At 45.7% G+C, this 13,893-nt stretch overlaps 1 pseudogene; it reads left to right on the forward strand.

Moving 5' to 3' along the window:
• Positions 1–13,893, forward strand: part of LOC119333081 — a 78,708-nt pseudogene that overhangs the window by 2,602 nt on the left and 62,213 nt on the right.

The raw sequence follows: 13,893 nt of genomic DNA on the forward strand, positions 1-13,893 counted from the left end.
TAATGACGCCACGTGGGCCGGGCATCTTGAGATTTAAGTAAGCGTAGTGCGGGACCATGTTAAAACGGGCGAAAGTGGTTCGTCCGAGCAGTGCGTGATATCCACTGCGGAAGGGGACAATATCGAAGATCAAGTCTTCACTTCGGAAGTTGTCCGGTGAACCGAAGAAGACTTCCAATGTTACTGAGCCCGTACAGAGGGTCTCTACACCGGATATTACTCCTTTAAAGGTAGTTTTAGTGGGCTTGATTCTTGACGAATCAATGCCCATTTTGCGGGCGGTGTCATGATAAAGCTGGTTGAGACTGCTGTTGCTGTCCATGAGGACTCGCGTAAGGTGGAATTCGTCTATGATTGGATCACGGACTTGAGCTGCCGAACGTCCATGACGGATACTTGTTGGGTGGTCCTTTCGATCGAAGGTGATCGGACAAGCCGACTGTCGTGGAATTGTCATGGCAGATGTCCTTAGTGTCAGGACTTAGTCGCGAGGCCAACGCAGCTATGTGGTAGCTTGAGAGGGGTTGAGCAGGACGAGAGACGCGATGTTTTACCCAGGTTCGGCCCCTCACGGTGGAGGTAAAAGCCTACATCCTGCTTCATTGATATTGATGATGATGATCACGGTTACAAGAGTGCTCTATCTTGAGAGCTATTGTCTAAACCTAACTTGTCCAACTTGTGGAACTTGTGAATCTTGTCCCTTTTGGGGATCCCTTTCCCTCCTTATATATGTTGGAGGGGTGGGTTACATGTAGAGTCCTATTAGGATTAGGACTAGTCTATCTCTAATACAAACCGGATACAAGTCCAGGTTTTAACTCCTTGTAAGATAAATGTTCCCCATGCCTTTCCTCTTAAACCGGCCCACCATTAACATAAACCGGCCTTCTGGGCCTTGGGCCTTTTCATTCATCTGACCCGTCCGCCGGGTCACAAGTGTGTCATAATATTCCGGCGGGTTGCTTGTAAACCGCCAGGTCAGGGCAGGTCGCCAGTGAATCGCCAAGTGTAAACCGGGTCTCAAGTAAACTGCCAAGTCCAGCCGGGTCACCAATGAGTCTTCAGGCTCGTGAATCGTCATACCTGTGAACCGCTAGACACGTAAATCGCCAATCCTCTGGCGGTTTACCAATGAAACGCCTAGTCCGGCCGGGTTATACTTCCGGCCGGTTTACACCGCGGGGTATATCCCCAACATTAGGCCCCAAGTTTAGCTTGGATTTATCCATGGTAAACTTATGCTGCAAAATAAACACAAGAACAAATTTGACAGGTTATGCTCCGGGTTAAGAATTCTTGTAAACCGGTACCTGATGATCCTTAAGTCCTTGTCATTTCCTCCTTCTAGAAAATCCGGGTTAACAAGCCAGCTTCATACTCAATTTGTTGATATTGGTTTCTCACAGAGAAACATTGTGAAGAATAATCCACTTGAGTCGGCTTCCAAAGCGCCGGTTTAAGAAATATGGGTCTTGAAATACTTATCTGATATTCAGCCGGTTTGAAGATGTAAAACTTGTCGGTTTAATATTACCAAACTGGCCGGTTTATAAATATTGATGGCACCGGATCATAATTGTTGTCGACACCGGGTCATATAATTGATCTTCCTGATTTGCTCAAAACTGATAAAATGAAGATGTTCTTCATTTATATGCATAATACATGTAGTCCCCAAGTCTTAAGAGGAGAGCATAGTGATAACTTAAGACTTGCTCCAATAAGTGTTTCAACCTTGAAGAAATCCGGTTTGTTCACCTCAATCATATAAACTGAATACTCCATATATGTAGCCCCCAAGTGCCGGGTTGTCATGCTTGCAGCAACCTGGGACTTGTAATTGCTTATAAAAACTTCAATCAGTGTAACCCCCAAGGGCCGGGTCATTATGCAATAATGAGCAGGAACTTTGTAAATATAATTATGTAGATTTTAGCAGTGATGTGTAGCCCCCAAGGGCCGGCTTAGTAAGATAATATTGAATCGAGACTTGATATATACTTCAATGAAAATAACATCTTATAATGTGGCTTCCATCGTAGCGCTTGAACCCACGTCCACAAGGTTAAGAACGTTGTGCTTTACCAACTGAGCAATGGATCCTTCAATATTATGGACGAAAACTTGTGTACCTTGAATTGTTGACAGAAGCAATTGGTAGCCCCCAAGGGTCGCTCATTATAATATGATGAGTCGGGTCTTCAATAAGACTAGTAAAAATGACTTTGCATTAGCCCCCAAGTGTCATGGTGCATGCTTGCAGCGACATGAGACTTGCATGTAATCTCAATTTGAATAATGTAGCCCCCAAGTGCCAGGTTGTAAGCCTGGAGCGACTCGGGACTATTCCTTCCATTGTAGAATAAATCATATCCTTTGATAAAATAATAGCCATTGCGCTAAAGCGACTTTGAAAACTCGATAATACCGGTTATTAATAACCATAAAAATCCAGCCATGTTGGCTATTCAAGATAATATAATCTGGTGAAAACCTTATTCATTCAATATCATAATGAAAATTCAGCCAAGTTTGGCTATTTGAATAATATAACCCAATGATTTGTAAGCGCATGATTCCAATGGCGCAATGCAAATATATATATATATATATATATATATATATATATATATATATATATATATATATATATATATATATATATATATATACTGGCGACTTATAGTCAAAAGCTAGGCCGGTTTAATAATCCTGTTTCTGCATACAACAAGTTTAAAGTGTCCTGGCGGTTTACCGCCGAACGGGTCATAATGCCCAACATATAACCCGGGTTTATAACCAAGGCTGCACTTAAGAATAATCAAATATAAAATATATCATACATGTGACATTGAATCACATCATTGGTTTTACCAACTTTTTGTAGTAAGGGTGATAATCCCAATCTCGAGTACCGATAACTCTTTCCATATTGTGCCGGTTTATGATAAAACTGTACCGGGTTATGATAGACACCGGATTATCCATATATAATACTGACGACTTGTAGTCAACCAGACCGGGTTAATAATCGCTGGATTATAACTGATCATGTACTGACAACTTGTAGTTGATAGCCGAACCGGGTTGATGAACACCGGTTTACTCCATAATAAAATGGTAACAGAAAATCAAACCGGGCAGATAGTCTCCGGATTAAGATTTGACCGTGTTCCGTCAATTTGACAGTCGAACCGGTTTGAGAATTTGTGGGTTTAAAAACACAACAAAAGAAATATTTATCAAAAGCCAAGAGTCAATCAAAGGCAAAGATAAAACCATTTGCAAAAAAGAGGTTGTTTAGGCCGATCAAGTGGCATTACCATGGTCGGACACGACCAAGCCCCAGTAGGCGTAGCTATGGTTCAAGTCAGCCAGGTCCCCAAATGATGCATTGACATTATGCCGATCAAGAGGCGTGGCAATGGTTCGGGTTCGACCAAGCCCCCAAGTAATTTTGTGGCCTTAGGCCGATCAAGAGGCGTGACTATGGTTCAGACATGACCACAAGTCCCCAAGTGATGCATTGGCATTACGCCGATCAAGAGGTGTAGCGATGGTTCGGGTTCGACCAAAGCCCCCAAGTGATGCTGTGGCACTAGGCCGATCAAGAGGCGTGACTATGGTTCAGACGTGACCACAAGTCCCCAAGTGATGTTGTGGCTTTCCGCCTACCAAATGGTGTTGCTATGGTTCGGACGCGACCAAAGCCCCCAAGTGATATTGTGGCATTGCGCTGATCAAGAGGTGTGACTATGGTTCGGATACAACCAAAACCCCCAAGTGATCAAGAATATGATAAGCCAATAAGGCATGATACCCATGTTTGAACCGCGCATCATGGCAGCAGGTCCTCTTTGGCACCCTTTAACTTTTTGCAAGAGATAAATCCTTCTTGAACCGGATGTTAAACCGGATATTGAGAGCTTCAAAGCTTCGTGGAAGACATCTTTCCCTTGAACCAGATTGTAAACCAGAATACTTTCTGATGACCCGGAAATTTTCTGACAGCCTCTTAAACTCGAACTTGCGAGAAGTTAATTCCTTTTTGAACCAGAAATTCTTAAACCAGATTTGAGAGCTTCAAAGCTTCGTGATTTAATTTTTCCTACATTGAAGAACTTGCAAGACAAAGTAATGGCTCCTCTTTTTTAAAAGAAAGCAATATATAATATAAAAATATACCGGATGGATTTCACCTGATGCGTCAGGTCAGAGATTATCACCGCGGAGTTGATGATCACCGGGTGAAGCTGAAATTACTCACAGGTGAGTCGGCCGTGGGAGCTAAGCAGATGAGCCGGCCCGGTGTTGTAAACCGGCGCGGACGAGCAAATTGTCCTCCACGTTGTAGACTGACGCGGACGCGTGAACCGGCCGCGAGGATGGACGGGCGAGTTGTCCGTGTCGTTGTGAACCAGTGCGGCCGCGAGAGACGGCCACGGCGTTGTAAACCGGCGCGGGAGTTCATCGAGTAACGACGACCACCTGTGCCAAAAGATGTTGGCGTGCCTCCATCTCCGAGGTATAATATCATTTTCTGTCATAAATAATTTCCCTGCATAAACAATATTGCACATCAAGGCAAAAATAAACTTGTTCTTTGACAGAAACAACATGTGCTCATAAATCAAACTTGGATGGATATCACTTGATCTTTTATCGGACAGACAGAGACGAAGCAGTGCTTCCACGGCTCTTGGCAGAGGTGACGGCTCAGGCAATAGAAAAAAAAACAAAGCCGGGCAGCTCAAGCCAAAGAATACGTAACGGTGACAACGATTTGGAAACGCGGCAGCGCAACAGCTTGAGCAATAGAAGCAGAGACGAGCCGGGGGCCACGGGTGAGCCAGCGCTGGAGTCCAACCGCTCACGCACACTGGCCGGTTGACGGCGCGGACAAACCGAGCGGGTCGAGGCGCTGCCGCAGCTGCAGCAGAGACGGAGACCGTGGAGATGTCAGAATCGGAGTCCAATCCGGGTCTTCCTCCACATCGTGGTTGGTTTGATCAATCCGTGTCCGGGCCGTCGCTGGTCTGGAGACCCACGTTGATCTGATCCTGTATCTGTAGTAGTCCTTGATCTTTGTGTTGGGATTAGTACACGCCTTGACGTGATGGCTGTCCGATTCACTTTCCTGATTGCCACCAATTTTGACTTTTCTCTCTTGACGTGATGTGCACTAGTTGATGTGCTAGTATACATCATTTGTGCGAGCATAACAGTGGGTCGCTTCCAATAACTGTGGATTTCCTTCGGTTGTTTTGCGATCGAAAAGATCTAAAAACAATGGACGCAACAACTTACACAGATGCTTTCAAACATGCTATTTTCATTGCAAACTTCTCCCGTGTCTCCTGTTACAGACAGATGTTGGTGCGAACTTTGGCGGGTCAACAGATGCGGCCGACGCGCAGTCGGCAGAGAAGGCGTCCGAGGCGGGTCAGTACGGCGGCTTGCGGCAAGGTCTCGTAAGTAGCAATGACAGAGTCCGAGTTGTTTTTTCCTTTTTTGTGCCAGAAGTACTAATTTTACTTGATTGCTTACCAAAAGCTGGCTCAGCACATAACAAGGGAAACGGTAGGTTCCGTGTGTCAGAATCAGACTATGGATTCGATCCCTTTTTTTTCTTTTTTATCTAGCGGATCAGTTTACCAGTGGTAGTGCAAGTTGACCCGGACTGATATAACACGGTGTACAGCGGCTCCAGTAGGTCCTTTGTCTGCCTCGGCAACACACATCGCGTTGATGGAGCACAGAACACCAAGCTCTAATTTTCTTTGGAACTTCAAACTTATACTGCCAGCTTCCAAAGTCAATAAAGATTCTAATTATCAACCGATGAATTCGCCGGCCTTGTTCAAGATTATCCCCTGTAATTGTTTCGTGATGGTTCTTCTTCCATCTAACCAGCGCAGACTTCTTGATCCTTAAAAAGATTCCTCCAAGAACTCAACACCACCGTGCGCAGGCCCCACGGTGGATGCCAACTGTCGTGGAATTGTCACGGCATATGTCCTTAGTGTCAGGACTTAGTCGCAAGGCCAACGCAGCTATGTGGTAGCTTGAGAGGGGTTGAGCAGGACGAGAGACGCGATGTTTTACCCAGGTTCGGCCCCTCACGGTGGAGGTAAAAGCCTACATCCTGCTTCATTGATATTGATGATGATGATCACAGTTACAAGAGTGCTCTATCTTGAGAGCTATTGTCTAAACCTAACTTGTTCAACTTGTGAAACTTGTGAATCTTGTTCCTTTTGGGGAGCCCTACCCCTCCTTATATATGTTGGAGGGGCGGGTTACATGTAGAGTCCTATTAGGATTGGGACTAGTCTATCTCTAATACAAACCGGATACAAGTCCAGGTTTTAACTCCTTGTAAGATAAATGTTCCTCATGCCTTTCCTCTTAAACCGGCCCACCATTAACATAAACCGGCCTTCTGGGCCTTGGGCCTTGTCATTCATCTGACCCGTCCGCCGGGTCACAAGTGTGTCATAATGTTTCGGCGGGTTGCTTGTAAACCGCCAGGTCAGGGCAGGTCGCCAGTGAATCGCCAAGTGTAAACCGGGTCTCAAGTAAACCGCCAAGTCCAGCCGGGTCACCAATGAGTCTTCAGGCTCGTGAATCGTCATACCTGTGAACCGCCAGACATGTAAATCGCCAATCCTCTGGCGGTTTACCAATGAAACGCCTAGTCCGGCCGGGTTATACTTCCGGCCGGTTTACACCGCGGGGTATATCCCCGGCACCGACCATGGGTTGAATTTTAGGGCGATCGGCACGACAGCGTGGACGTCCCTTAACGTGCGCTTTCGCTCCAGCTTTGGGGATATGTATGACATATATCATATTCACCGTTTTTACCTCGCGAGGAAATTTCTTGTATCTTCCCGCGTTCGGTGGGCGAGGCTCTTCATCATTGTCCTCGTTAGGCGGACCTTTCCCTTTATGTTCGACGTTAAGCTTGCCAGCCTGCTTAAAGACCAAACAGTTTATGTTGGTATGATTGGCAGGCTTATCGGGGGTGTCATGGATCTGGCATGGCCGATTGAGTATTATGTCCAAGCTAGATGGACCATCTCTGTTTTCTTTGAATGGCTTCTTCCGTTGACCGGATTTAGAGCCGCTGAATCCAGCGTTGACCGCTGTGTCTTCGGTATTTTTGTTATTGATTCGACGCTTGTGCTTGTTGCATCGCTGTTTACCGTTGCCGTCCTAGCTTCAGAGGTGCCGGGGTCGCTGGTGCTATTGCTTCTGCGGGCTAGCCAGCTGTCTTCTCCCGTGCAAAAGCGGGTCATTAGTGTGGTAAGGGCTGCCATGGACTTTGGTTTTACTTGGCCGAGGTGCCGGGCGAGCCATTCATCGCGGAAGTTGTGTTTAAAGGCCGCGAGGGCTTTGGCATCCGGACAGTTAACGATTTGGTTCTTTTTAATTAAGAACCTTGTCCGGATTTTCTGGGCTGACTCTCCTGGTTGCTGGACTATGTGACTGAGGTCATCGGCGTTCGGGGGCCGTACATAGGTACCCTGGAAGTTGTCTCTAAAGGCATCTGCCAGATCTTCCCAGGTGCCAATAGAATTCTCTGGGAGGTTGTTTAACTAGTGTCGAGATGGTCCCTTTATTTGGAGCGGGAGGTACTTGATGGCATGTAGATCGTCACCGCGAGCCATGTGAATATGGGGAAGAAAGTCTTCTATCCAGACTGTGCGATCTGTCATGCCGTCGTATGATTCAATGTTAACGGGTTTAAACCCTTCTGGGAACTGATGCTCCATTACTTCGTCGGTGAAGCATAGGGGGTGTGCGGCGCCTCTGTACCAGGCAATGTCTGGACGCAATTCGGATGAAGTCTGTATGCAATTTTTGGCCCGAGTGAGGTTGTGCTTGTCGCGCCAGGCCTGACGGCCGTCCTCTCGCGCTGGGCACGTCCCCTTGATCCATAGATTGATCTAGTTTGACTGGCTCTATTGTCCAGGTCCTGTCGTAGGTCGTCTGTATATTCTGGAGCCGCCGTTCCCCTGCTTTTCTGGCGAGGTGGTGCGGGCTAGTGCTCGGCTTGAGTTGTCGTTCTGTCCTGGCCACACGACGGTCAGTTAGGTCTGTTAGCAGCATTACGCGTTGGTGGTATGGGCTCTCTAGGGCCTAATCGTTAAATTGTGGCAGTAGCTTGCGCTTCGGGTAGCTCTTTGGGGGTGTGAGGCCGTATTCCTCGGCTGCCAGGACGTTAGTTCATCTGTCATTGAGCAAATCCTGATCAGCTTGAAGCTGTTGCTACTTCTTTTTCAGGCTTCTCGCAGTGGTGATTAGCCGGCGCTTAAAGCGCTCTTGTTCGAGGCGTTCCTCTAGCACGATGAAGTCTTCGTCTCCGAGGCTCACATCCTCTTCGGAGATGGGTAGGTAATTACTATCCTCCGAGTCCTTGTTCCCGACAGGATCGTCGGGGTTTATTTGCCCATCCTCCCAAGCATCTGCTACCTCTTGAGCATGCGCCGGTTTACCCTTAAAGAGGAAAGGGTGATGCAACAAAGTAGCGTAAGTATTTTCCTCATATAAGTCGCACAAACAATCAAGAATCTTGCAACCAATGCGATAAAGGGGTTGTCAATCCCTTCACGGCCACTTGCAAAACTGAGATCTGATAAAGATAATAAGATAAATATTTTTGGTATTTTTGTTGTATAGATTGAAAAGTAAAGATTGCAAAATAAAAAAAATACTAAACTAGAATTGTAGGTCGGAAACTTATATGATACAAAATAGACCCGAGGGCCATAGGTTTCACTAGTGGCTTCTCTCATGATAGCATGTATTACGATGGGTGAACAAATTACTTCCGAGCAATTGATAGAAAAGCGCATAGTTATGAGAATATCTAGGCATGATTATGAAATATAGGCATCACGTCCGTGTTAAGTAGACCGAAACGATTCTGCATCTACTAATATTACTCCCACTAGTAGAAAACAGGGCTTTGGTCCAGGCCGGGTCAGCCCATTAGTCCCGGTTCAGTCCAGAACCGGGACCAATGGCCCACGTGGCCCGGCCGGCCCCCTGGGCTCACGGTTGGTGGGATGAACCGGGACCAATGGGCCTCGCTCCTGGCCCACCACCATTGGTCCCGGTTGGTGGCTTGAACCGGGACCAAAGGCTCCCCTTTAGTCCCGGTTCATGCCACCAACCGGGACCAATGAGGTGCCTATATATACCCCCTCGCGTAAGAGCAGAGCACACTGCTCTGTTTTTTCTGGCCGAGGGGGAGAGGGCTTGGTGGTGCTCTAGCTCACCTCCTATGCACACAAGGTGTTCGATGGAATGCCCGAGCCACACTACTTAAGCTTTCTCCTCTCCAAGCTTGACCTCCAAGCTCCATTTTCCACAATATTTGTCTAGGTTTAGCGGTCCGTCACGCCCCGTCCCCGTCTTCACCGCCGTCGATCACCCGTTCCGAGCTCATCGCCGGCACCACCGTGGTGAGCCTCTTGTTCTTATCTTCTTTCTAAATGGAAAAATATTCTTACTTGTATGTTTACATAGATACTTGTATTATTTTATTACTTTTATTATTGCATCTTATATAGTGCGATGGTTTTGGTATCCGCCCCCATCGGCCCTCGTCCTGTCTATGATTCGGATGTGGTATGTATATTATCTTTATAACTATTGGTTCATTTATTGTTTATGAAAATTATGCCGACCAACGTGACATAGATTTTATTTATGTAGGATGTATGTGAATAGGAAATGCCAACCGACCCTATTGTCGAGAGGTTAAATTTAGTTGAAGAAGAAAAAAATTTGTTGAAGGAAAAAATAAAAAAATTGAGGAGTAGAAGATGATATTGGAGTTGCATGTTGCGGATGTCGTGGATGATCACAAGATCAAGATGGATGCAATGCGCTTGAAGATTAGAAAGATTAGAAAATATGCCATTCATACCGAGGCTTGGTATCATTATGCCGTTGGATCAATTGTTACCTTGGTTGCGATTATGATCACATTTGTTTTCGCATTGAAATGTTTTACATAGTTTCAATGTATGGTTTAATTAATTAGATGCTCTGGAGAGCTATATGTTGTTAGATGAGAACTATGTATGCACTTCGGTTTTATTGTGATGATGAACTTCTATTAATTTGGACACTTAATTATATATAATGCACGCAGATGAACCGACAATGGATGTACGGTGACAGACACACCTGCGAGTACATTAAGGGCGTGCATGAGTTTCTCGATGCGGCTGAGGCAAACAAGAAGAATGGTTTTATGTGTTGTCCATGCACTGAATGTGGGAATACGAGGTCTTACTCTAACCGGAAAATCCTTCACTCCCACCTGCTTTACAAGGGTTTCATGTCACACTATAATGTTTGGACGAGGCACGGAGAAATAGGGGTTATGATGGAAGACAGCGAAGAAGAAGAGTACGATGACAACTATGTGCCCCCTGAATACGGTGATGCTGCAATTGGGGGAGCTGGTGAAGATCAAGAGGAACCATATGATGTGCCCAATGATGCTGCAATGGGTGAAGCTGCTGAAGATCAAGAGGAACCAGACGATGTGCCCGATGATGATGATCTCCACCGGGTCATTGTCGATGCAAGTACGCAATGCGAAAGTCAAAAGGAGAAGCTGAAGTTCCATCGCATGTTAGAGGATCACAAAAAAGGGTTGTAGCCCAATTGCGAAGATGGCAACACAAAGCTCGGCACCGTACTGGAATTGCTGCAGTGGAAGATAGAGAATGCTGTGGCTGACAAAGGATTTGAGAAGCTACTGAAAATATTGAAGAAGAAGCTTCCAAAGGATAACAAATTGCCCGACAGTACATACGCAGCAAAGAAGGTCGTATGCCCTCTAGGATTGGAGGTGGAGAAGATACATGCATGCCCTAATGACTGCATCGTCTACCGCGGTGCATATAAGGATCTGAACGCATGCCCGGTATGCGGTGCATTGCGGTATAAGATTAGACGAGATGACCCTGGTGATGTTGACGGCGGGCCCCCCCAGGAAGAGGGTTCCTGCAAAGGTGATGTGGTATGCTCCTATAATACCATGGTTGAATCGTCGGTTCAGAAATGAAGAGCATGCCAAGTTGATGTGATGGCACAATGAGAACCGAAAGAAAGATGGGAAGTCGAGAGCACCCACTGACGGGTCGTAGTGGAGAAAAATTGAGAGAAAGTACTGGGATGAGTTTGCAAAGAACCCAAGGAATGTATGGTTTGCTTTAAGCGCAGATGGCATTAATCCTTTCGGGGAGCAGAGCAGCAATCACAGCACCTGGCCTGTGACTCTATGTATGTATAACCTTCCTCCTTGGATGTGCATGAAGCGGAAGTTCATTATGATGCCAGTTCTCATCCAAGGCCCTAAGCAACCCGGTAACGACATTGACGTGTACCTAAGGCCATTAGTTGAAGAACTTTTACAGCTGTGGAATGGAAACGGTGTATGTACGTGGGATGAGCACAGACAGGAGGAATTTAACCTAAAGGCGTTGTTGTTCGTGACCATCAACATTTGGCCCGCTCTCAGTAACCTTTCAGGACAGACAAACAAAGGATACCACGCATGCACGCACTGTTTAGATGACACTGAAAGTATATACCTGGACAAAGGCAGGAAGAATGTGTACGTGGGCCATCGTCGATTTCTTCCGACCAACCATCAATGTCGAAAGAAAGGCAAGCATTTCAAAGGCGAGGCAGATCACCGGAAGAAGCCCGCCATGCGTACCGGTGATCACGTACTTGCTATGGTCAATGGTTTACACGTAATCTTGCAAAGGGTCCCGACGGACTAGCTGTTCCGAATGACGCTGAGGGACACGCACCCATGTGGAAGAAGAAATCTATATTTTGGGACCTACCCTACTGGAAAGACCTAGAGGTCCGCTCTGCAATCGACGTGATGCACGTGACGAAGAACCTTTGCGTGAAACTGCTAGGCTTCTTGGGCATGTATGGGAAGACAAAAGATACACCTGAGGCACGGGAGGACCTACAACGTTTGCACGAAAAAGACGGCATGCCTCGGAAGCAGTATAAAGGTCCTGCCAGCTACGCTCTTATGAAAGAAGAGAAAGAAATCTTCTTTGAATGCCTGCTCAGTATGAAGGTCACGACTGGCTTCTCGTCGAATATAAAGGGAATAATAAATATGTCAGAGAAAAAGTTTCAGAACCTAAAGTCTCATGACTGCCACGTGATTATGACGCAACTGCTTCCGGTTGCATTGAGGGCGCTTGTACCGGAAAACGTCCGATTAGCCATTATGAAGCTATGTGCGTTCCTCAATGCAATCTCTCAGAAGGTGATCGATCCAGAAATCGTACCAAGGCTAAGGAGTGATGTGGCGCAATGTCTTGTCAGTTTCGAGCTGGTGTTCCCACCATCCTTCTTCAATATCATGACGCGCGTAACCGCACTAGGGCCTGTATTTCTACACAATATGTTCCCCTTTGAGAGGTTCATGGGAGTCCTAAAGAAATATGTCCGTAACCGCACTAGGCCGGAAGGAAGCATCTCCATGGGCCATCAAACAGAGGATGTTATCGGGTTTTGTGTTGACTTCATTCCTGGCCTTAAGAAGATAGGTCTCCCTAAATCGCGGTATGAGGGGAGACTGACTGGAAAAGGCACTCTTGGAAGTGACTCAATAATATGCAGGGACTGATATTCTTGGTCTCAAGCACACTACACAATTCTACAGAACTCTACCTTGGTGACCCCGTATGTCGATGAGCACAAGAACAGTCTGCGCTCCAAACACCCGGAGCAGTGCGACGACTGGATTACATGTGAACACATCAGGACTTTCAGCAGTTGGTTGGAAACACATCTCAGGTGACAACACTGTTTGTGATGAGTTGTACTTGTTGTCCAGGGGACCATCTTTGACTGTATTGACTTACAAAGGATACGAGATAAATGGGAATACATTTTACACGATCGCCCAAGATCAAAAGAGCACCAACCAAAACAGCGGTGTCCGCTTTGATGCAGCAACCGAGAGCGGAAAGGACACATATTATGGTTACATAGTGGACATATGGGAACTTGACTACGGACCTGATTTTAAGGTCCCTTTGTTTAAGTGCAAATGGGTCAATCTGTCAGGCAGCGGGGTACAGGTAGACCCACAGTACCGAATGACAACAGTGGATCTGAAAAATCTTGGGTACACTAACGAACCGTTCGTCCTAGCCAATGATGTGGCACAGGTTATCTATGTGAAGGACATGTCTACCAAACCGAGAAAAAGAAAACATAAGGAAGCGAATACATCATACGATGAGCCAAAGCGCCACATAGTTCTTTCAGGAAAAAGGGACATCCTGGGAGTGGACAGCAAGACAGACATGTCTGAAGATTATGAAAAGTTTCATGAAATTCCTCCGTTCAATGTCAAGGCTGACCCAAGCATCCTGATAAACAATGAAGATTATCCATGGTTACGGCTCAATAAGCAAATGACACAAGCGAAGAAAAAGTGAAGACTTTCTCCTGCAACTATTATGATGATACCATGCCAACTTTGTAACACACGAGTATGCTATGCCAACTTTTTCAGAGTTCATTTGAAAACTATGAATTTAGGTTGAATTTTCTCTATAGGTGCATCTATGTTCATTTTTTAGTAAAGTTAATCACAAACTTGTGATTCACACAAATTTCAAAGAATTCAAATTTTAACTATTCAAATTTGAAAACTAATGGCACTAACAAAAAGTTTATAATTTTTCTAAAACTAATGGCACTAACAGAAAGTTTATAATTTTGCTGACCTAAAAGCAAAAAGAAATAAAAAATAAAGCAAAAAACAAAAGAAAATAAATAATGTAGAAAACAAAACAAAAAATCTGGAAAACAAAAAAA

This window comes from Triticum dicoccoides, chromosome 7A, assembly GCF_002162155.2.
Source record: "Triticum dicoccoides isolate Atlit2015 ecotype Zavitan chromosome 7A, WEW_v2.0, whole genome shotgun sequence".
NCBI lineage: Eukaryota > Viridiplantae > Streptophyta > Magnoliopsida > Poales > Poaceae > Triticum > Triticum dicoccoides.